The sequence below is a fragment of the Eublepharis macularius genome, chromosome 4, assembly GCF_028583425.1.
Source record: "Eublepharis macularius isolate TG4126 chromosome 4, MPM_Emac_v1.0, whole genome shotgun sequence".
Lineage (NCBI taxonomy): Eukaryota > Metazoa > Chordata > Lepidosauria > Squamata > Eublepharidae > Eublepharis > Eublepharis macularius.
Genome location: NC_072793.1, coordinates 65,756,371 through 65,779,248, shown reverse-complemented (window position 1 = coordinate 65,779,248; position 22,878 = coordinate 65,756,371). Strand labels below are relative to the sequence as shown.

The following is a 22,878-nucleotide window of genomic DNA, read 5'->3' as shown; positions in this document are numbered from 1 at the left end:
CTATCCAGGTCAGCCCCCACTTCCATAATGTTCTATAAAAATGTGGTAAAGGAGTTTCTTTCTTCCCATTGTATCTGAAGAAGGGAGCTGTGTCTCATAAAAGTTTATGCTGAAATAAATGTTAGTTTTTAAAGTGTCACTAAATTTATGTTTTGTTTTGCTACAAAAGACTAACACAAGAATCTCACTGGAATTATAACTGTCAGCCTGGTTTGACAATGTGTGCCACAGGCGGGGAGCTGAGGAGCAAACACTGCACCAAGAAGCAAAAGGCCTATATGCCAAGAACTGAAGTCTGTGCCAAGATTGGGGGAACAGACAGGGTCAAACTGCAGATTAATTATGATTTGAACTATGTAGGTGATGCTTTGAACTATCTTAATAAATTTCCTTGTCCATTTAGGGTCATTATGAAGATAATATGGAGGCAAGGTAAGGATGGAAAATATTTGGGGGATGAAACATTCCCACACCACGTATTCCAGAGCCTCTTGGTCACTCATGGGGATAAGTCAAAAGGGGAACTGAGGGGGAGAATTAGGTATCCCAGATTCCCATTTTTAGAAACGGAAAATCTTCCCTGGAAAAATAAAGCACTGTTCCCGGGCCCTGCACAATGACATCACTTCCTGGAAGTGATGTTGTTGTGCCGCTTTGGGAGCACGTGTGCAAAGACAAACGATATGGTGTGTGCCGCATCCCCCCCTCCCACCAGGAGGGTAAGGAGACCTGGCATCCCTAGGGAGAGTACGAGACATTTATCACCACTGTTTTCTATTGCCTTTGTTTCTTTGCTCTTTCAGTCTTTCTTGAGCAAGAAAATGTCAGCATATAATGATGCTGAATATAACAACAGCAATGCATCCTTTGACAAATACTTTTAAAGCAAACTTCCAAAAATCCAAAGAAAATTTACATTGTTTTCAGGAATGCTCTATTACACCCTTAGGACTAATGCAGTGTAGATGATAATACTACAGTCCTGAGCCCTTTATAAAAGTACCCTCCAAGCTTATTCACTTAATAAAAATGCCCTCCTAAACATTTCTGTTTTGTGGAATGACAGAAGTGTGGGAGCCTTCCTGACTGCCTGAGGCAGGCCATTCTACAAAGAGGGGACCACAACAGAAAATGCACATGTATGGGTAGTTATCAATCTAACTCTTGTGCATTAGTGGAAATGTATCACTGAGTACCTGTGATTGAAATTTCCCAGCAGTGACAGATTTTGCCGTCATGATCTGTTTGTGAACTCTTCTCAAGGCAGCTGGTCAATCATTCCAGAAATGGTCTGGTATAAAGCATGAACCAGGATGTTCCCGGTTCAGATGTCAGTTTTGCCATGAATTCTGTAACAATGCAGTCTTGTTTTGCCATTTTCTCTCAAGCATAGTTCACAGTATGGGAATGAGCCTCAGGGATTAGCAGGTTTGCATGATTCCTCCTTACCTTCTGTTTCTGTGGCAAACTGCACTTTGATGTTATTGTTCTCTAGGCACTAGGGGAACAACATTTACTAGCTTTGAGCAGACTTCTTGTTCTGCTCCATCTAAACCAGGATTCCAAACCATGGCTTTTTATTCCAGTTTGGAGAGAAGAGTTGTGGTCTGGATTTATCAATAAATGATGGTATTTCTTGCAGAAGTGGAACTGATTCCTTGCTGAGCCTCACACAAGGGAGGAAGCAAGTATGCAAGCCTCCAGTCTTTTTATGTTGTAGCCCAATGCCGTAAATACATTCTACCCTATCTTTTTGTAGCATGGAGATAATGCTAACTGACTTTGACAAGGTTGGGAAATTACTTAGGTAATGCATACAAAGTACTTCATATAATATTTTGGGTTCAGAGAGTGATGATGGAGGAAAGAGTACAAATTTTTACTGCCGTTAGAAAAATAATGACGTTTCAACATTTTATAGATGTGCAAGTCACCTTTAAATGAAAGACAAAGATTCTTTAAAACTGTATGGTATGCTGCTGGATTGTCAGGGCAGGAAAAAGTTTTTGCATACAAAAAATCAGGGCAATCATCAACAGAAGAGAAAAAACATCTTCAGATGTTTCAAGTCTAGGCATGGAAACAAGACTTTGCTTTTTAACAGTCTCTTCAAAAATTCTTCCTCCCCACCCCCCTACATAAGTAAATTGCAGGGAACTCCATTTATCTACCCAAGACGAATAAAAGGATTTAGAAAGAACAGAACACAAGGGATTTTAAATAATTTAAAAGTTGATGCTTTAGACCATTAAATCCATTCTTTTGATGTGCAGTATATAGTAACATTCTTAGGAAGGACAGTTTTGAATCAGAGGAAAGGGGGAGTGCAGCTACTGACGTAGACATGACTTTGTAGTGTTCTTTTAATGGTACTCATAGAGACTTTCCTGCATCAGAAGTGCCTTGGTGTATGTAGCACAATTCATTCTGTTCTTCTTTCTTCAGCCACAGTTTGTTTCACAAAGTGCTGTTTGGAGTTCTAATGAACATTATATAGGTCAAGAAACATTGGCTCAAACTGGGACAGTCCAAAAGAAAAGTATTAGTGCTACATTCATCACCAAACTCCCTCGACATTTAAAAAATAATTGTTAGAGCAGACGCGGCTGCTCGACTCTCAATGCATGAACAGCATTCTTCAGCTGACTGAGATAGCTCATCCTACTGTGATAAAAAATATATTCAACTCCAACATTACCACCTTCACACAAATCCCTATGTATATATAGTGACTATGTCGTAATACTTTATTCTCTTTCAAAAACCTCTCTCACCTCCCTTTTTTCGAAGGCCCAGATGGGATTTGCCTTCATTTTTTCCAAAATTAGCCTCCAAGCAAGCTTTTGAGCAGATCAACTGAGTTGGTGTGTAGTTCAATATTCCACCAACTTTTACTTAACAAAGCAACCAGCTATTGTTTACATAAGACTCACACAGCCCACAATCTCCTAGCTATGCATGGTGTTTCTGCCATATTGTGCAGCCTGCCAGGAGTTTGATAAACCTTCTGTTTCTGTGTCCTGTCCGATTCAAGACACAATCAAAAGAGCTTGTATCAAGAATCCGCTGAGCCATGTGCAGCTTGGGAGCCACAGGTGGTAATTCATTTATTTCTCTCGGCGTGAAATAATGGTGAATCAAAAACTTAACACTTGACAGAGATGAGCAAACCTTTCTCTTCTCTAGTTTAGAAAAAGCACTCCAATCACTGGCTTGAATGGAGAATGCTTGGAGTGGAGGACTCTTTCTTGTGAGAGTTTTAAATAGGCTTGCAGTGTAAAAAGAGCTTCTGTACATGTGCAAAACGCATTGCAAGCTGCGCTCAGTCTGATATTCTGAGCTGGGTAATCCGTAATGTTTTAATACAGTTGTCATCCTCCATTAAATCCTTTGGCCATATAATTGAATGTCAGATTTATGTCACTGGTTGCTATACTAGGATCACTGTTCAGGTGAACAAGCCCTCAGCTGTGACGTGTGGAGCTGAGCTCCCTGTGCCTTTGGGTAGTAAGATCATGCACCTTCTGCATTGCCAAGTCAACAGATGTGGAACAGACTAAGAATCATTAGACAGCATCCGAGTCACTTTGAGAAGAGTGCTGCCTGTAATCACCACCACCGCTCTCTTCAGTTGCCATCATATAAACCTATTTCTCACTGCGATGATAAACCTGTACCTAGACCGTATCTCTTCAGCCTGTAGCAGTTGCATATGAGTGAATATTCCTCTATGCAAAAAAAATTCTCTGCACGCAGAAAACTAAGCATGATATGGAGAAGATAAGGCTAGTCTAGAATGCTCCTTCCTAACATCTAGATTGTATGTGGAAGGAAGATTATTGGTTCATGGGAGCTCCCACCTGTACTTTGAAATGGTACAGTCCAGAATGTTCACTGTATCAGTGTATAGAGAAGATCCATGACTGGATTTTCCTAACATTTTAAAATGCACATTGCAGCCGTGAAAGGCACTTATTCGGAATGGGATCATGTGGCGAAGGGAAAATGGGTTTAACAGCCAGGAAGAAGCAGTTTTTCTTGGCAATACTGTGCTGGAGTTGAATGGTTAAGCCACCTCACCCCCTTCCTATGCTGTATCCTTGATTCAAACTGCAGAGTTGCTATTTGCCATTAAAACTCTGAAATAGTCCTATCTCAGATCTCTGTTTCTTCTAGATGGGCCCTCAGTGAGGACTAGACTGTCAATGTCAATTTGTAAATTACAAAACCATATTTTAGTAAGCAGGCAGACTGTTAAGTTGTCTTACAGTGAAATTCTAAGCAGAGTTACTTGAATCTAAGCCCATTGAAATCAGTGGTCTTAGACTGGAGTAACTCTGCTTAGGATTTCACTGTTAGTCTTCTGTATATCTGTGCATAGTTTGGAAAGCTGGGCCAGGTGCCAATGGTGGGTAGTAGCAGCATGCCTTTCCTAATGAAGCATTGTATATATACACTTCTGAATGTGAGAGGATTCCAGAAGGAATCTTGCTTTAGGGCTCTACAGTGGCTCTCAGCCATCCTGTGTATTCTTATCTCCTTCCTCTTCCAGCCTGTGTCTTTTACGTTTCCTAATCAGTGGTAACTGAGATCTACTTAAATGGCTGAATCATCACAAACAAGTTGCTACTAATCATAATTTGCACTGTCTAGAGATAGAAACAACCTTATATGCCAGTGAGAACATAAAAGTTTCAGTTTCTGGTGTGAGAAAACACAAGGGTTAGTTAGCTATCAGTAACTATGGTTGCACTGATCTCCACAAACCACAGTTACCAGTAACCAGGAAAGAACTGAGGAAGGGCTATGTGAGCCGGAGACGGGAGGGCATGAGCCAACAGGTTGCTCCCAATTGCCATACTATGGTTTGGTTAGTTGATACCTTGAACAAAGCCTTAGAAAGTTGATTATATGACATCCATATTTGGTAGCAGGCTGTTTGAGAGGCTGAACCTTACCTGAGATTCCCACCACACCCTCACCAAAATGATTTTTCAGCAAAAATAATTGCTAACTAGCAGTGTAGATTTTAATAATATAAAGACTTTCATCATGTTACTCTGGGGAGACGCAGCTTGCCACAATGACAACAACTGTCCAACACAGCCCCAGCCCCTCCGCAGGCTTGCTGGATCTCCTGCTCCCAGCCTCCAACACCCTCTGCTCCCTGCCACCACTCACCAGGCTAGTGGGGGAGGGAAGGCACCTGGAAAAACTCAAGGCAGGCCTGAGTCATGCATGCCGAGTGCGCCCTGCCCACACATCACGCCAGAAAATGATGCCATTTTTAGTGCATTGTGGAAGCAACAGGTCATAACAGGGGTCAGTTCTCTAAAAATCACTCCAAGACACTAAGCTTTGGGCCAGTTTTTAAAGAATTGATCCACAGTGTGACCTATCACTTCCGGCTTGATAGGTTGGTGTGCAGGGTAGCCACTACTACCACTCCTTCCCCCTATTGCTTGGTTTGGCCCCCAGGAGCTTTGGCAACCCTGGGCCCCACTTTGGCAATTTTCGAAATGCCAGGCAGCTCTTCCTCCCATTGAGAGTTTCCAACTCTGGTTTGGCACATTCCTGGAGATTTGGAGGCAGTGTTGGGGGATTGGAGGTTGGGAAGGGAAGGGAAGGTGGCACAGCAAGAATATGATGCCATAAGAGTCCACTCACCAAAGATGCCATTTCCTCCAGGAAGCTCTGTAGTCTGGAGATGTAATTTTGGGAGAACTCAAGGCCCAACCTGGAGTCTGGCAACTATCTCTTCTCCAAAGCAGCTAATGCCACTTCTGATATCTGTCCCCATCTACTTCTGATGATGATGAAATTGCAGCCACTGCATAATGCTCCACTACTACTCCCTCCATTCCACCTCCGGCCAACCCAGTTCCAATGGCTTTGCCATCTGGTGAAAGCATTTCTCTTCTAACAAGCCCTGTGTGTTTAGGGATTAAACATCTGGCTTTTGACTGTGATTACTGATGTACGGTACTTAATGTTGCTAGTCCTGGTGTGCTTCTCTGCTGGCTTTATGTAGTTTTTCTATTTGTTTTAGGGCGGGTGATGTTATGTTGTTTTTAATCTCTGTTGTGTACCACCCTGGATGTAATTGCTTTAAATAAATGAAAGTTATTACCACTATACCTAGTTATTATGTAGTGCTGTTCAGAGGAAGATAATATAAGGATCAAGTAATTATATTGGCATGCATGCCTGTTACTTCTAAGTGATCTAGCCAATCTTGAGCAAAAGCAGGAGGAAGAGGAAAGAGTGGCCCACTGGCCCTGGATCTGTCCACCCAGGAGAGCAAGAATGCATTCCAGTCCTCACTCAGCTGATAAGAGGACACAGTGTTAGCAATGCATCCACGGTTTTCCAATGCCTTAGGTTATTTTAGATACTGTTAGACAGATTGTCAATGCAAGTCCCTTTTGGCCGTTATTAGCTTTGCAGTATTCTCTGTTCTTCTGCTGCAGAGGACTGATGGGAAATGACACACCCAAGACACACTTTCTCGCATGATTGCTGAGATATATTAGTGACAAGAATGGTACATCCAAGCTGACAAATATTTTACTTCAGTACAGAATCAACACTGTTGATTAGCTCAGTCAATACGCATCCTCACACGACTTTTTATTCCCTAATCCCTCTGCAACCCATTTTAGCATGTTATTGCTGTGTACTGCAATTAGAAAGCAATTTACAGAAATGGGGAAAGCTTGACAAGCAGAGCATTGAAAAAGTAGTTTGCTGAGCAACATCTTTTTGTTAGGGTAAGAAATAGTGCTAAATTTTAATACAAGTTTTGAAAACATTCCAGCTCCCATTTATAAAATTTCTAAGTCATTTTGTTCAGTCAGAAGATATAGATGCAGATTTTAAAAAATGGTACAAATTTTAACAAGGCACTGATTTGGACAAGGATTTAGACAGGGTTTATTCTTGCATTCAGATATTAAAGGAGCAGGAAACAGCTGGTGAAGTTGGGGTTGCCAACTGACAGGTGGGTCCTGGAGATCTCCCAGAATTTACAACCGTGATACATCTTCTTACTTAACTATTTGTAACAGGGGTCTCTAGTATCGCTAGGCCTGTGCCTGCCGAGGACAAAACCTTGAGGTGGGATATGGGGAGGGAGAGCGTTGTGCAGTGACATCACTATGACTTGAAAGTGATGTCTCCATAATGAGAGACACTCTAGGAAATCCCCCAATAGCTGTGGTAAAAGATTATAGAGATTGGGGAAATTCTTAGAACTTCATAGCCGCAGCAACAGGAAATGACATTGCCATAGCTACAATGTCATCTCTTCCCACCCCCACCCAGTTTTCTCCCACTACAAGAATGGAGGTGACCCAACAAGAGTGGGAAGAGGCCCACTATAGTGGGCAACCTGGTAAGATTAGAGATCTCCAACAGGTAACTCGTGAGGTACTAGTAACTCACCATCTGCTGCACAATAGCTCGTGCATCTCCTAGAAGTCTCAGGAAGAGCACAAAAAGATCTGTGCTAGGCTTTTTTAAATCATTTACTTCACAAGGGTTTTTATTCCCCTCAGTGCTACTTAACTGATAGCTTCATTTCCAGTGCACCCACGTTCTGTTTCTAGGTCAGAATAAAACTCAGTTACATGCCAGGGTATGCTTGGGATAATTTTCATTACTCAGAAGTAGTTCTTATTCAAGAAAAGGTTGGTGACCCCTGGGATGAGGAGCTCTATTGTCTTTATATAGATAACTTGTGAGGAAACATGATGTTAGCATGTTTAGTGGTCAGACTGCTCAATCCTGAAGTGTTGCTGCATATACTTCCAGGGTTACCTCAGCCCAAACCAATAATGGCTCTTGGCTTCATAGGACAGCACTAAACAGCACTTGTGTTCCATTAGTCTCAGCAATCAAGGAGAAACTGTGGGGAACACAATTCAAGCTGGGACACTGTATTTTCCCCTATATACTTTTTGTACTAAATAATCAATAAAGAACCTGGTTCATGACACCTTTGTGGTATGATATCCACAGCAAAAAAAAATGGAAACCTGGGGGGCTGAATTACGGTTGCCAGATGCCCACCAGGAATAGGGGGATCCCCTGCTGGTCTCAGTGGAGTGGCAGGAGGACAAATGAGAGAAAATGGCATTGTGTGATGCTGCAATGTCTCTTCTGGCTATGAACCCAGAAGTAACATCACCATGTTGTGTGACTCTCTAGGAATTTCCCCCATCTCTATGGTTTTTACCATAGAGTTTTGGGGAAAACCCTAGAACAGTATGGTGACATCACTTCAGGTTACATAGTTTCCCCTTTTCATCAGTCTCCATCCCTCAGTCTTCTGACATTTGCCAGCTTTGGACTGGCAAACTTTGCCTGAATCCACATGAGAAACAGCTCCATTTTGAGGCCATGCCAACACAAACACCTGTTGTAAGAGGGGCTCTCAAGCATGGCTTTTAAAAAAATCACCACAGATAAATATCTATTTATTTAGATCTGTATACCCTGTTTTTCTTCCCGACGGGGATCTACGGCACCTTACAAATTGTTCAGATCTCCTCCATAAGAACACAAGAAGAACCATGCCCATCTAGTCCAACATTCTGGTCACAGCTGCCTCTAGGCACAAGCAGGATGACTGCAATAACATCCTCCCAACCATATTCCCCAGCAACTGCTATCAAGAGACATACTGCCTCTGGTACTGGAATGTGTAGATATACGTTGTGACTAGTAGTCATTATGACTAGTAGCTGCTAGTAGTCCATCCTCCATGAATTTCTCCACTCTCCTTTTAAAGCCTTCCAAGTTGGTGGTAGGGTTGCCAACTCCAGGCCTGGAAATTCCTGGAGATTTGGAGATGCCTGGAGAGTGCAGGGTCTGGGGAGAGGAGGAAGTTCAGCAGGGTATAATGTCATCCACCCTCCGTAGTAGCCTTTTCCTCTCCGTTGTATCTGATCTCTGTAACCTGGAGATCCGTTGTAATTCTTGGAGATCTCCAGGCCCCACCTGAGCTAGCAACCCCAGTGGGTGGCCATCACTACATCCTGTGGCAGCAAGTTCCACAATTTCCATTTTATCCTAACAATAACTCTGTGAGGTAGCTTAGGGTGAGAGTAAGTGACTGGCTTAAGGTCATATAGCAAGCTTCCATGACAGAGTGGGGACTTGAACCTGGACTCCCAATTCCTAATTTGGTATTTTCACTACTACACCATGCTGGCTATGGTTAGACAGTTCACATAAAGAGCTTTTCATACAGAATGCCATTCACAGCGCTCCAGTTTTCTAGCCTCTACCATGCCATCAAGGAAGCATAACTTTTTTTTCTGACATCTGGAGCGCAGTGAGGAAAGTACAAAGAAAACAGCTGGAAGCAAGATAGAAACATGTTCTCAGGCATCAAAATTGGCTTCTTCCCCAGAACTGCAGTACCTGTCTCTATTGTAGAGCCGAGCAAAATAAAATCAAAATAATAATTTGGGGAGCAGCTGCACATTAGTTATTTTGAGCTGGATGCAGAGGCTTTTGTGCAAGCTTTTTCTTTCTAATAACAGAGCAATGATTCTGCCCTGAGCAGCATAAAGAGAACAACTTAAAGAGGCTTACAGCCAAGCTATTTGTAATAGTGGTGGACAGTCTTTTCACAGAACTGCCCCTATTCCCAAATAAAATAGGGGTGGGTGTCTAATAGGAGTGCATGGGAGAGGAGCATTGAACCTTCCTTCTGCAGCTTAATTCATACAGATAGGTTGTTCCATTCATTCCATTCTACCATTTAGAAACAGGAAGGGAGAGAACTGAGAAAATCTGTTGTGGGGAATTATGATGTGGGTGGAGAGTTCAGTGGCCTTTCCCATGCACCCCTTTAAAATAACGCCACGCACTATTTATATGTGAACATGGGCTTCCATTAGCACTTAATGCATACAACCTCTTAATATACTAAATAGTAGCTTTCCTAGCTACTAGAACATGAAGAATCCAACAGGAAGCTAATCATTTTGAGCCACTCACTATGCCATTGTTGACATTCCAAATGTGGGCCAAGTAGCTGTATCCGACAAAGTGGCTCTGCCTTATGCCGCCGTATGTTCATTAGTCATTAAGGTACCACAAAACTCTTTTATCATTTTCAGCAGACTAACATTCTGTGTATTCTGTCTAGCATATTTTAATCGCACCATTCCTCCAAGAAGCACAGTGCTGTACATGGGTCTTTCTCTGAAGTAGGGATAGCAGGTTGTACACTTTGGCAGGCAATCTCCTGGCTTTGGCCTCAGTCCCCTGCCAAAACTCAATAAGGCAGTGAGAGAGAAAGGAAGGGGCATTGTCCCACAACACCTCAACATCACTTCTGGCTGCATAACCATAAGAGATGACACCGCACTGTAGGACACTCTAGGATTCCCCCCCCCAAACTCAATAGGGTGTTGAGGGGGGAAATGGGGTCAGTGTCCCATGATGCCTCACTGTCACCTCTGGCTGTGTAACCACAAGTAACATCATGGCATTGGTGGACACTCTAGGATTCTCCCGAAACTCTATGATTATGGTTCCTAGGGTGTCCTATAACTTGGTGATGGTGCTTCCAGTTACACAACTAGATATGCTGTTGTGGCATCACAGGACTCCATTTGTGTAAGTCTCCAACCCCTCCAGTCTCCCAGGGATTGCTATCCAAAAGCTGGCAATCCTACTAAAGAGCAAGCTGTCTGGATTGCTCAGTGGCTTCTAATCTGGATGCATGACAATGCAATCCAGTGACAGCTTTTCCACATTTTAACCCCCCACACTCACTTGAGAAACCATATCGCAGCTCATGTGAATCAACTTTAGGTTACTTAGGAGAACGAAGGCCACAGCAAGCCAGTGAGAGGGAACAAAATAGTCGAACAGTGAAATCTCAGGAGCAGGTTTCTCTGGTTTTTCAAAAAGAAGTACTGACTTGCAAAACACAAAAGTATTTTATTTGTAACCAAGGTAATGACTCAGATTGAAAGTCAGGAAGGAATGGAAGAGGATTAGCAGATGACTGTGTTAGGTTAATACCATTGCTTACTGCCAAGAATCTTTAATTTTCTAGAATCGCTGTCTGTCAAAATTTCTGTCACCTAGTGGATAATAGGCATCTGCATAGCCAAAATGTTTACAAGCAACAGAATTGCTTCTCCAGATTTCCATTCTATGCCAATATTGGCAGATAGCTGTATATTTTGTTCCTAATCTGCCTTTATTTGCAGGCTAGTTCTGAAGAATGATGGGAAAGGAACAAGGCAGAAAACTCCTTGTTTCCAAGTTCAATTCTTCTGGTGCTCACATCCAGTTTTCCTAAATAGTTGTTACCAGTAAGTTGCAGAAATTACGTTCACTTATTTTGATTTACTAAAAGTTGGAGGTATGTGTATGTTGCAAGTCTGGGAGACTGTGGAATGGGATTTAGGAGCATAATACAGCTTTCTGGGAATCTCAGCTTTCTTCAGAGAGACCTTTTCCATTCTACCTTCTTTCTTGAATATTATGCCAACTTAATGACCAATTCATGGCAATGTTTTATATGATTGCAACTAAAAAGGCCCTACTAGCAAATAAAAGCTTATGCCAGTGCTTCCCTAGACCAACAAAATGTCACAACTCCAAGCCGTAGCATCCAAAAAACTCAATGAGTTGCCTCTTGCATCCCCTGCAAAACATCTACTGATCGTTGGAGAGGCCCTTTATAAAAGTTTGGAATGTGAGGCATAGAGTGCTGCAGTGGATGTAGAAAACCATATAGTTCAGGGCTAATACTACAGCATCACCTCAGCACAATGGCGGCACTTCAGAAGAGACATCATGGTGTTGGCACAATGCTGAAAAGGTAAGCCCTCCAGAAGCCAGCCAGAGGAAAGCAAGAAGAGCCAAAATCCTTCAAGTAGAGAATATTCATATTTGGTTTTGAACAAATACAGCCAACCTTGGATTGCTAACTCCATATTGGGAAATTCCTAGAGATTTGGAGGTGGAGCCTGGGGAGAGAGGGTTTGGGAATGGGAGGGACTTCAATGGGGTATGATGCCTTAGAGCCTATCCTCCAGTGCACCCATTTTCTCAAGAGGAACTGATCTCTCGAGTCTGGAGATTAGTTCTAATTCTAGGAGATCTCCAGGACCCACTTGGAGGCTGACAACCATAAGCCAACAGTTTATCAAGTAGTAAGTTGTCATGGTGTACATGTAGTCACTTGGCTGGCAGTAGCATTCTATCAAGTAGTTGGTGGAATTTAACCTACTCGGCATGATTTCTGACTGGATACAGATAGGTAATAGACTTCTCGCAGCTTGACAAAACATTACAAATGGCCCATTTATTGTGCAGTTAATAAACAGACCCTAATTACCCCTGCCTTTCCATAGCCACTCTTTAGATTTTTAAAAAGCAAAGAGAACATGGGGAGTTGTCATAATTGAGATAAATAAAAACATGTGAGTGCCACCAGGGTTTCCAGTAACTTGAATCTGGTCATACCATCATTTGCTTCAAGAACATACTAGAATTACTAGAACTAAATACTTCTGTATATATTTATCAAAGATCATGCCAGAAGTAATTGAGTATTACAAGAGACAGACCCACAAGGATTTGGAGGAGGCATGTCATTTTATCCTTCTACACCATGTCTTCTTTCCCTTCCCTGTACCCCATTGCCTCTCTTCCTGTTTCCTTCTCTCCTTCCCACCTACTTTTGTCTGCCCCTGTCCTCCCCCCGTCCTCCACCAATAGCCTCTCCCCTATGAACCAGTTGCATGGTGTTGGCTCAGCCAGGACCAGTTGCATGATGGGGAACCTGCAAAGACTTACAGGAGAGTACTTCACTTTTTCCTGCATCCCCTTCCCCACACTATTTCTTCTTCCCCTCCTCCTAGTAGCCTCCATATCCTCACCTTGCCTCTGTATTATCCTCACAATGACCGTGTGAAGTAGGTGTGACTGGATCAAAGCTACACAAAGATAGGGTTGGCAGGTCCCCTAGAGCCCAACCTGGGGGTTGGAGTGTGTGTAGGGGGGACTTACCGCACACACCTGCAAAGCACACGTGAACTCTGGAGCTCTTGCTTGCGCTGGGAATGAAAAGTGTGTTTTTTTTAAGTGATAGTACTGTTACAATGGTGCAATAATAATGATCCTTGATCAGTTTTTGTTTTTAATCAAAGTTGTTGGAAATGGGGGGAAAGAGTAATTCAAGCCTCCTATAGGTCAAGGCTTCATTCAGATACATGGATAACTACCACTGCAACTTCATTTTGATTTTTTAAAATCACCATAAATCTGGTCTGAAATAGAAAATACTGGAGTAGAATTTGTTAACTATGACATCATCTAGATCTTCCACAAGAAACTGGAGTAAACAAATTGAGATAATCTCATATTAAACAGTTGCGAGGGACCGTTCTAGATATCTCTTGGCCAAGGAAATGGCTGCTTTGGAGATAACTATCAGATCCTTAGGCAAATGTGAAAATATTGGTCACTTGGTAACCCTATTCACAGGGAATGAGCTTTATTCCTCCTCTATCTGCTTGGGAGAGTCTCTGCAGTTTTTATAGGGGGGGGTGGGGGGAAGTAAGGCTAAAGACACTGCAACTGTCTTAAATTCTCAGAATATAATTATAGGAAGAGACTGAAATGACAAGTTCACTTTTTGACAGTATTAATCTACGTGACAAGATTGAAGGTATCTTATCTGCTAAAAAGCAGAAAAACAGAACTGAATTATAATGAACTTACCATAAAATGGTACTTTTCCTCCACACTAAAGATTTGGACATGCTGCAAAACTATATGTAAATAAGAATCTCTCCTGTCATCAAGGAAGCGTAGTCTCAGGCAGGAATAGCTAATGACTACCCTGCCTGACTGATGATATAAGCTTTTTAATTATTTATTTTAATTGCCTTTCTATGAACTACTCAAAGTGATGCAGAAAATGACTTGAGAGTGCATATCTAGTGCTGGGAGTGCACAAGAGAATTGGGATCTTGTTGGTATACCATTCACCCTGCTCTCCAACTATCTCCCTGTCTGAGATGGTAGAGGTATTCTTGGAGGTGGTGCTGAAGACTCCTCGGCTAGCTTTTGTGGGGGTTTCAACATCCATGCTGAGGCAACCCTGTTAGGGGTGGCTCAGGATTTCATGGTCTCCATGACAGCTATGAGCCTGTCTCAGGTAGTAACTGGCCCTATGCTGTACTTGTTAACTTGGTTAACTGAGGCACTGCAGACAATGAAAAGACAAGAGAGACAGCTAGAGTGAGAGGATACTGGACAAAGACTCGGGACTAATCCAAAAGGGACTAGAGCTCAGTTTAAAGCCTACTCTGTGGCAGTGATGGCAGTGAAGAAACAATATTTCTCTTCCACTGTTGTATGTGCACAATGTAGATCTGTGGAACTCCTTAGGGTTCAGTTCTCCTGGAGAAAATAAAGCGAACAATGGGAAACTAGTCCCCCAGGTAGCACAAAGCGATCCTGAAAACTCGTAACTACTTATAAGAAATTTATATATATATTTTGTTTTTTTAAAGTGCAAGTGCTATAAATAAATACAGTGCATATTCATACATACATATACAACAATTCATTTACAGTAATAATAATCACATCTACAAGCAACAGTGAAAAGTCCTGGCAAGTAAGAAATCGGCAGTCAATTCCTATGCCGATAAAAATATTCAACCGGAATGACCGGGTACAACACAGTTCATATTCACAGCTCGTCTCCATTGGTCTTCTTTATAAAAATCATTTATTCGCCGAATCCTCCCAGTAAGGAAAAAGCCGTGGGATTCTAGCTGGTAGAAGAATCCTCCCTGTGCTCAATCTGGGGCTGGCTATACTCCACAGATTTCGTAATATCTTCTTCATGAGCAAACATTCTGTACAGGATATATATGGGCATATATTCACAAAACAACCTCAACCGTCTACCAATATTAATTCCCATCCTATACTTTACCATAAATACACTCACACGGCATATACATGGAGAATTCAGTAGCTGGACCTCCCGGTGCAGGCGGCGGTGTTTTCTATCACGCACACGCCCATTGTTCCGTACTTACACAAATAGTAAGATCAATTATTCCATGGCCTCGTTCTTAAAGTGGCCCCCCTATGTTGTGATTTCCCTATAAAAAGCAGCTTAAAGCCAATTCGTTGTTTAAACCTCTTGGTTGGATCGTGTCAAGTTTAAATATCCAAAACGCCTCCCTGCGAAGGAGGGTTGTTTGTAAAGAGCCCTGCGCATTCCTAACGACCTCAAGGATAATAATTTCAAAGTCATTGGCCAAATGCCCCTTCTCTCTAAAGTGTGTTGTCAATGGAGCCTCCTGAACGTTATTCTGGATGCGTGAACAATGTTCAAGTGCTCTGACCTTAATTGGTCTCAGCGTGCAGCCAACATACAATAAATCACATGGGCATTACAGTGCATATACCACCGCCTTAGTATTGCAATTAGCAAAGTGTTTAAAGGTGTACTTCTCCCCTTTCAATATCTCATCCTTAGACTCCCTTAAGTTCTTACATATCTGACAGCGGTCGCACTTATAATTGCCTGCTGGTAGCTGTTGTTGTTGAAAAGCACCACTCACAATCACATTTGCATTGACCAAGCTATCTCTCAAGCTTCTAGTCCTACGGAAACCGACCAATGGCGGCTTCTCACAGCCTTTGATGTCCGATAGCAGTCTCCAGTGACGATACACAGCCTTCTTAATCCCCATGGCCATTGGAGTATAATCTAAAGACCATATAATCCTATCTCTTTCTTCCGTTGTTTTAGGTGTAAATAGGGATTCCCTTTCCACTGCGCATGCCTTCCCCCAAGCCGATTGTATCACCCGCGACGGATAACTTCTGCGGGAGAAATTCTCACACAGGGCTCGGCCATCGCGCTCAAAGTCAGCGGGATTTGATGAATTCCTCTTTATTCTAAGCAACTGGCTGTAAGGAATATTTTCCTTCAGGTGCCTAGGGTGAAAGGAGCTGAATTCCAAGTAGGAGTTCCTATCCGTTTCCTTATGAAACGTTCTGACCTTGATTTTGTTATCCACGCTCCTATAGGTTATGACATCAAGGTAGTTGATTTCATTGCTGTAAGACTTCCAAGAGAACTTCACATTCTGATCTCTCCCGTTCAGCCAAATGCAGAAATCCTCGGCCCTATCTATGTCCTGGAGAAATCCTCCTGGAGAAAATGGCAGCTTTGGAGGGAAGTTTCTATGGTATACCATAGAGTCTAGGAGCAACAGAAGTTCCTCTCCAGGTACTACTCTGAAATCTCCAGGAATTTCTCATTCTAGAATTGGCAGTCTTAGTGGGCAAGGGCGTATTGGGTTCTGGCCTACAGGAGGAGGTAGACTGCTCTACAGCTCTTTGTGCTTATTTTGCTAAACGCTTTATAGATGGGCAGCATGATCCAAAGGGCTGGCCAGCCCTGCGCCCGTGTGCTAGCGTAGCAGTGGCACAGGTGCTCATTGGCAGTGCCACTCCCTAACAACTCTGGTGGGAAAGATATGCCAGCAGCTGAGCCCAGCAAGGTGGGGTGAGGCTCCCACTAAGAGTTCCCACACCACTGTTTCCCTGACAACCCCACCAGCACCCAGCAATGGCTGCACTGCCTCCATGACAGGTGCGTGAGGGGCAAGGAACAGCACAGCCAATGGGCGTGCTGCAATCTCTGCTGCTTGACACCACTGTGCCCCCCAACCCCCACCCACCCCACCAGGGATCAGGCTTCCAGGACTACACTCCCCTACAGCCACGGCACCCACACCAGGGTGCCCGGCAGGGGGGGGGGCAGTTGGTTGAGTAGCAGGTGGGGCATGCCCCCCTGAGGAACAGGCTGGGAGCTGTGGCCCACCAGGAGGCAGGTCCAGCAATGGACAGCCAGGAGAGAATGCTCCCCAATTGCCCCAGCAACCAATTGGAGGGTGGCTGCAGTTGACAGCACCATGAGCAGCAGGGGAAGGCATTCCATGGGCCAGCCCAGGTCTCTCCTCACAAACTGCCAGGGCTACTTCTCTGCTCCACAGAGAGCAGGTGAACAGGGCAGGGAGGTCCCTGTGATCAGGCTTGCCATGGCCCAACAGAGGTGCCTGCCTCGAGAGGTACCCTGCCCTATGTAGGGGGGACATCAACAATGCAGACAAGGTGCCCAATCCCCATTTCCAACAAAAGCCAGGCTGGCTGCTGAAGCACTGCTCACTTGCAGTTGGGCAAAATCAACTGCTGCCCGCACACGTGCTTTCTTTGTGGAAACCCCCACCTTATGGAATGGCCTACCTGAGGAGGTCAGGAAAGCTCCACTCTCTTGGCTTTTCACAAACTATGCAAAACTAAATTATTCAGGAGGGCTTTCTACCGAGATTATAGGGTGGTGGTGTAGGAATAGCTCAGAAGTGACATGCCTGGATAGGGACAGGGACTATACACTTCTTTGTTGGGGACATTGATGTTTGTTTGTAAACTCCATTAAATCAGTCTCTGTCAGTTGTGCAATAGAGCAGTTAGGTAACTTTAGACTCTTTAGGTGGTAATGTGTTCTTCAAATACACACATTACCAATCTGATTTTGAGCTCTGCGGTTGAATTATGAGTGGAGGCTCTGGATTTCTGCCCAAAGTACATCCCTGGAAACACCACGGTTTAACACCCCTCCCCTCAAAAAGCAACAAATCCTATTTTTATTAGAGGTGATGGAATAAGACTAAAGTGGTACACCCTTTATTGACTTATAGTCCCTTGGCATTTGGACCATTAAGGTAAATTCCAGATTCCCTCATGATAGAACAACATGCCTGTGGGGCCCATTTTGCAACATTGACGTCAGTGGTCATCACAAAGCATACAAGTTAGACAGAACAATTGGCATGAGTGACTATCAGTATTTACAAAGAGGTTTAGAAGGGAATGTTCCTTGTGTAGCTCTGCTGATACTAGCTGCCCAAACAATTCTGTATGATACAAGATTACTGGTGAATGCATGTGAGAGGGTCCATGGTGAGTCATTCAGATGAGCTGCTAAATGTGAGATTACAGTCCTGAAAAATTGACATCCCCCTGTAGGTTTGTATAGAGTTATTATTTAAACTGTTTGTATTCCACATTTTTCTCAGAGGGACCCAAATCAGATCACAATCAAGGCTGTCAAGTATCCAGTTTTCCCTCAGGAATCCTTTTTTAATGGACTGTCTAGGAGAAATGTGGCTAAAACGTGGGGGAAGATTTGCTGGCCACTGGCATGCAGGAGCTGGTGGCAGGCAGCACCAGCAGGCCTTCCGGCACTGCCTACCCCCTACTTCTAGACAACCCAGGGGAGCGGCTGGTCAGCCCACCCAACCACCTGCATTTCCGCCTCCTCCACCTCCTCCCTGCTTCCAGCCTTCTGTGCTCCAGGGAAGCTGCCAGCCAGCCTACTCACTTGACCTTCTGTGCACTGGGGCAGTGGCTAGCTGACCCACTTTCTCACCTGGCCTTCTGCATGCCAAGGAAGCAGCCAGCTGGCCCGCTTGCTCACCATTCGGCTGGCTGTCTGCATGCCAGGGAAACAGCTGGCTCACCTGCCTGCTTGCTCAGCCCCCACACCACACAACACATCCACACAAACAACAAGACATAGGTGAGTGCCGGGGTCCTGTCCTTTGTTTGTTTGTTTTTGCAGAGGCCATCTGGCAACCCTAATCACAATCAAAACCAAAACTACCACATAATAATAATAAAGAAGCTAGCTCAGGAGAGAGGGGATGTTGCTTGTACACCACAGCTATTCCAAGCAACTAGAATGTGTGCAACTGCCTAGAGCTGGAAGGGAAAGTTTGTATAGTTTGAATTTTGCCCAAAGACAGCGTTTTCTGCAGCTTTAGGCTCTAGGGATGCAGCAGTGCTCTCTCATCCAAATAAAGGAATCCTGTAAAAGTATGTCCTGGAAGTTTCTGCTGTTTGGGCAAACCAGGTCGACCTTTCACATTAATTTGGTTTAAAAACAGGCCCATGTAATTAGCTCTGAATTGGTTTTTAATAAAATCCAAACTAGCATTCGATATACTTCCTTTTCTGGAAAGGCATGTAAAAATCAACCCTCTGTCCAGTTTCACAGATCTTTTCAAATCCATTCCTAGCATGTTTTATCCATGTTATACCTCACTGGAATTTCTCCTTCTGGAGTGGTCTCACCCAGTTGGAATTAGCCCATAAAGTTGTCTTTCTGAGCTTATCCTCATTTTAGTTTTTGTTGTTAGAAATGGTGGGAGATTCTTCTCCAGATGAACCAATCTTCTTTTGCTAAAAGTACAGCAGGGTAACCAACATCTTTTTCTGAGGGAGGAGAAATGGGACATAAAATGGGATAGTCGATAAATGAATTATCAGACTGGTTCTATCCATGTTTACTTAGAAGTAATGTTCAAACTAGACATTTTTAATAAACTAAAAGAGAATGGGATTTTGATCTGAGCCATCTCTATGAAGCTACTGTTTATCCCATGGTCAAACACATACATTTACCCATATTTTCCTCTACACGACAAATGACAGCTGTGGGAAGACAAATGAACTCGAAAGAAAAGCGTCAGAGGAAAAGAATTAAAGGCCAAATTTGAATTGTCCTCACTGACTACATTTTTAGCCTTTTTTAAAAACAAGGCAGGCAAAATCCTAATCAGAGATTGCTCAGAGTCAGATCACATCTAGTTCAGCACTCTGTTCCATTAATTTTATTGAAACTTACTTAAGGTGAGTATACTTAGGATTACAGCCTAAGAACTTGTAATTAGCTATCATTATATGTTTTCCTATAGCTCTTAATGTTATGTCATGAAAGTGAACACATGTTTAGCAGCTGATTAGATCTGGTTTATAGTATCAAAGGTGTGTTCGGGTGAATGTTGAGAGGCTGTTGCTATGGACTAAAAAGAGCTAAGGAATCAGTAGATCTAAGAGCCTCTTCTCAAATTATATACTTTAAAAGTTTCAAGCATAATGCCAAACAATGAAGGAGCAGGGATTGACTGTAGCTCCCTTTTGAATGTCCACTTTGTGGAAAATCCAGGTTGGCCCCAGGTAATGTGTGGAATGACCCTTAAAGTACAAGCAACTCAGCAGTTTGAGACCTTGTATTCAGTAGTTGATGCCCTAGTGGGAAACAAACAGGGAATGGGCAATGAGTTCTCAGTTGGAGTGAAAAGGAAATGGATTGAATAAAAAATGATACTGTTAAACTGTGGTCTAAAGCGCAGGAAGAAGGAAAGCCCAGGAGGAATAAAAGAAGTATTTAAGTTTTGAATAATTAGAGTAGAGCCACCAAAATAAAGGAAGCAAAAAATAGAGAACACTCAATTTAATGAATACCTGTCACTCCTTTAGGGCCGTGCCATGAGACTCTCCACCCAAATTATAGTGTTTCAAGAGCAGAGTGTGTCAGAGACAAAGATACGTTGATGCCAGAAGAGCCTATAGTACAGTATGTTGGTAAGAGATATATTCAGATGACCCAGACAGAGAAAAGACGTCATCAGAATTAGAAGCCCTTTAGATGTTAGGCCACATAACAGTACATTTTGGTGTACGCCTAAAAACCATCACGTGTGAATGCAACAAACATGTCTGGAATTATGTATCATACGGGTATATTACTAAGGGCATTGTATCTCCCTCTTGAGTGCCAAACCTGAGTTAGAACTTCTCTCTGCTATAATACTCAGCATAGCTATATAGTCAGACTCTGGCCAATCAAGTGCTAAAGGAATGTCATTAAAAAGCCAGCATTCAGAAACGAGTGAAATAACATGGCACCCTCCCAGGGAACTCCACTGTTGATAAACAAACAAGATACTTCAAAGAGGGACTCCAACATGAAATAGCTGAAGGAGAATTTATTAGCAAATGTGAATCTGTTCAATTTAGAGTTCACTGAGATTGGGGGTTATAAAGTAATTAGCTCTCTCTTCCTGTTAAATTAGAAAAAGCAGGATACAGTATTATCATCTGTGACTCCTGTTGTCATTCTGTTCTTTCAAAAATCTGAGTTCTGTGCCGAAATTTGGTGCCCATACTGTTCTCCTTTGCATTTCATGGACTTTTGATCCTATGGTTTATGAACTTTTTTTCTAGTACATATAATATCTGCCAGCTGAAGATAACTTCATGCAGTCTAGCCCAAGATAGCTTATAAAATGGATAATCAAGTGATGCAAGTTGCTATTATTTTTTTTTTATTGTATTCATGTTACATATAGTCCTCTTTTCTCACTGAGACTCAAGTTTTAGATTTTACTCATAGTGCACTAGCTCTGTGTGAAAGCTCCATAAGTGCCAATTTGACATGCTGTGGACCTGATTCCAAACAACAAAGGCATGGCTCTTGCCTTCCCTCCTCCCTACACTATGTGGAGGAAGAAAGGAGGGAAGGAATTTGCTGCCTACCTTCCTTTCATTCTGCTCTGTACCATGCAGGGTAAAGAAAACCACTGCTCTTCTCCTCGGCCTCTGCCAAAGGGCCTTGCCTCCTGACCCATGCGCCCCAATGGAGGGAAGCTGGGGAGGAGTAGGCTTCTCACAGACTGCCACTTGCAGTAGGTAACCCAGATGCTGCAGGCTGAGGGTCTACAGGATTCATTAGTGCCGCTTCACTGCAGGCACCCTTGGCAATCACCTAGGTACACCTAATGGATGGGTCACCCCAAACCATAACACAAAAAGCTAACAGTTTGGAATCAAAACTTAGTGGCTGGCCAATATGAAAAGCCCAATTCCCTGTGAGCATAATACAAACATTCAAAATGCCACGGGCATTATATCAAATCATTATGGAATTCTTGAGTTAAATTCCTGAGGTGGGTAAGTGAACAACTCAACATGCCGAATGCATGTGGTAACCTCTGCAAATGAACAAATATGTCATGTGAAAACTGAAATCTCCAAGTGGTGAGTGTATCATTTAGACCAGACCTCAGTAAACTCCTCAGCAAAGAGAGAGAAAACAACGGAGACTTGTTATAGGTCATCTCACTGATTCCTAAGTGAAATAGACAGTGTTTCTCATTGAGATGTTGAAAAGAAAGGGGCTAAGGTGTAAATGAGAGAAAATGACTGTATGGATTTTTTTCCCCCATTCATGGCACACAAATGTTCCATACTCTATGCTAGGAATATGAAAAACATAATGAAATGAGAAGATCCCTCTGATGCAATAAGCATCTAATTCAGTATCCTGTGGTCAACAAGGGCAGGAAGATGCCTCTAGAAAGCCTATAAGCTGGGCATGTAGTGACAACTCTCCTCAGCTGTTCATCCCTCAGAAACTGGTATACAGAGTTACACTGCTTTGAACATTGGAGCTCCATGCTGCCGTGCATAATAACTGTTGATATGTCTTCACATGGGTAGCTGTGTTGGTCTGTAGTAAGAAGAGCAAGATTCAAGTCTAATTAGTGCCTTAAAGACCAACAAGATAAAGATCTGGAAATCCTGTTGATCTTTAAGGTGCTACTGAATTCGACACTTCTTGATGTATCTGTCTTAAAGCCAATTCTTAGCAGCGGACATCAGCAGTGTTGCCATGAATTCTATGTAAGTTAACTATGTGTTGTGTTGAAATCAACAAGGGTTTTATGGCACCTTAAATGCTAACAAATTTAATTGTCGTGGGCTGGAGTTTACTTTGTGAGTGAATTCTCAGTCAGCATGATTTTTTATACATGTACAGGGGAAGGAAAGAACAATGGTTAAAAGATTACATACATTTGTATGTAAAACTCAAAAGTAAACAGATAACCACAGTACTCATTCACAATAGCTATAACTGGTAGTAACACAGACTGTATAGTTGTATTGTGCAATTTAACATCT

At 42.9% G+C, this 22,878-nt stretch overlaps 1 protein-coding gene across 2 annotated transcripts in view; it reads left to right on the top strand.

Moving 5' to 3' along the window:
• Nucleotides 1-22,878, top strand: part of SH3RF2 (SH3 domain containing ring finger 2) — a 127,662-nt gene that overhangs the window by 16,987 nt on the left and 87,797 nt on the right. The window lies entirely within an intron of this gene.